The sequence below is a fragment of the Physella acuta genome, unplaced genomic scaffold (assembly GCF_028476545.2).
Source record: "Physella acuta isolate Inbredline_101_S28 unplaced genomic scaffold, ASM2847654v3 ptg002250l, whole genome shotgun sequence".
In the NCBI taxonomy this organism is placed as follows: Eukaryota; Metazoa; Mollusca; class Gastropoda; family Physidae; genus Physella; species Physella acuta.
This window is the reverse complement of record NW_026733749.1, coordinates 22,501-24,697: the sequence shown is the minus strand read 5'-3', so window position 1 is coordinate 24,697 and position 2,197 is coordinate 22,501. Positions and strand designations below refer to the sequence as shown.

The following is a 2,197-nucleotide window of genomic DNA, read 5'->3' as shown; positions in this document are numbered from 1 at the left end:
ATCCTGTATTAGGTTGGGCCCAGGGCTATCCGTAGGTACCAAGTTTATAATTTTGTGACGATTATTAGTCGAGTTATAAAATAAATAAAAAAAAACTGGTTCTGGTTTGCACTACATTTCTTTCTTCTTTAACGGCGGACTCCCGGTCCAGGCCCCATGGGTTACCCGTGAGCCGGGGCCTCGTTAGCCTGGACGGCTCCGATGTGACCGCGGATTGTTGTGGCCCGCCTCAGCCCGAGTCGAGATCACCCTTCCGATCGAAGGTGGACGCCATAGGGCGCCCGGGATAGCCCGGGGCGCTGTTCGTCACCCGAGCGCAGGGGCGCCGGGAGACGCCCCCGGTGAAGTTTGGCGGGTGATTCTGGTAGAGCTCCCCCACCCCGATCGCAGGACACCCCCTCGCCGCCCGCCCAGGTGTCGAGGTGGCCGCGGGGGAACTCGGGGCGTTTTTGGCTCCCCCTTGTGCCGGAGCGGCGCCCTCGGTCCCAGAACGCCCCTGGCGGGTGATTCGCATGCCCCCTGGGGTGGGGAACGCGGGTGGGTGGTCGTAAAGCGTGTAACCGCAGTGGGGGCGGCCCCTTAGTCGGGGGCGCCAAAGTTGGCACCCCACCTGGGGCGCCCCCCGGAAGTGTGGCGCCCGCGCGAGTGAGCCCCGTAGATGCGCCCCGACACCCCCGCGCCGCCCCCCGGGTCGCGGCACCCCCCGGCGCCCTCCGTGCGGGCTCCCCTCATGGGGCGGCACCCCCGGTCCTCCCCGAGACTATGTACCCCGATTTTTCGGTTTAACACTAGAGGTATGGGCAGAAATACGGCGGTTAAAACGGTCTGTATCTACTATTGTGGAGGTGAGTGTCGGTGAAGCCTCTATGTGACGCTAGGATCCGCGCTCCCTCGCAGCCAGCGACATGTGCCCGATCTGACCGTGCGTGGCTCAGTCTCCCGACTAGCTTCCCGGTAAAATGCGGGCCTCGGCGCGCAGGTCGCGCCAGTGAAGGTAAAAGTACGTGTCCGTAGCGTGAAGCCAGCGGCGACGCGCAGTGCTAACGCAACCAAGCAGTATTGGTGGCTCGATAAAAGTCTCGCACTGGCCCAGCCCTCGGAACGGGCGACGGGTCCTGCAAAACGCAGTCGGCTCGATGCAAATCGAGAGATTTCCCCGGCGACGCCGTGTTTACGGTGAAGGGGGAAATGTGAGCGGTCCGATGTGAAAAAATCCGGGAATGCCGGGATCCCGTTCTCTCGCTAGAGCGTTGTCTCCCGTCCCGCGATGTGTTGTGGAAAAACGTCTCGCAAACGATAGCTATCTGGTTGATCCTGCCAGTAGTCATATGCTTGTCTCAAAGATTAAGCCATGCATGTCCTAAGTTCACACTGTCCCATGGTGAAACCGCGAATGGCTCATTAAATCAGTCGAGGTTCCTTAGATGACACGATCCTACTTGGATAACTGTGGCAATTCTAGAGCTAATACATGCAATCGAAGCTCCGACCTTTATCGGGAAGAGCGCTTTTATTAGTTCAAAACCAATCGGCGCGGCCTCGCAAGGGGTTGCGTCGTCCCATTTGGTGACTCTGGATAACTTTGTGCTGATCGCATGGCCTCGCGCCGGCGACGCATCTTTCAAATGTCCTGCCCTATCAAATGTCGATGGTACGTGATATGCCTACCATGTTTGTAACGGGTAACGGGGAATCAGGGTTCGATTCCGGAGAGGGGAGCATGAGAAACGGCTACCACATCCAAGGAAGGCAGCAGGCGCGCAACTTACCCACTCCCGGCACGGGGAGGGTAGTGACGAAAAATAACAATACGGGACTCTTTCGAGGCCCCGTAATTGGAATGAGTACACTTTAAAACCCTTTAACGAGGATCTATTGGAGGGCAAGTCTGGTGCCCAGCAGCCGCGGTAATTCCAGCTCCAATAGCGTATATTAAAGTTGTTGCAGTTAAAAAGCTCGTAGTTGGATCTCAGGCGCAGGCGGGCGGTCCGGCTCGCGCCGGCTCACTGCCCGTATCTCCTGCCCTACCGTCTGTCGGCTCTCTCCCGCGGGTGCTCTTCACTGAGCGTCCCGGGTGGCCGACGCGTTTACTTTGAAAAAATTAGAGTGTTCAAAGCAGGCCCTCGCTGCCTGAATAATGGTGCATGGAATAATGGAATAGGACCTCGGTTCTATTTTGTTGGTTTTCCGGAATTGG

The 2,197-nt window shown here is 58.1% G+C and overlaps 1 non-coding gene across 1 annotated transcript in view; it reads left to right on the top strand.

Moving 5' to 3' along the window:
- Positions 1-1,301: 1,301 nt before the first annotated feature.
- Positions 1,302-2,197, top strand: part of LOC131932669 (small subunit ribosomal RNA) — a 1,855-nt gene continuing 959 nt past the window's right edge. Inside the window, exon 1 of the ribosomal RNA XR_009384657.1 lies at positions 1,302-2,197. This exon is cut by the window's right edge and continues 959 nt beyond it. This is a non-coding gene — a ribosomal RNA (small subunit ribosomal RNA).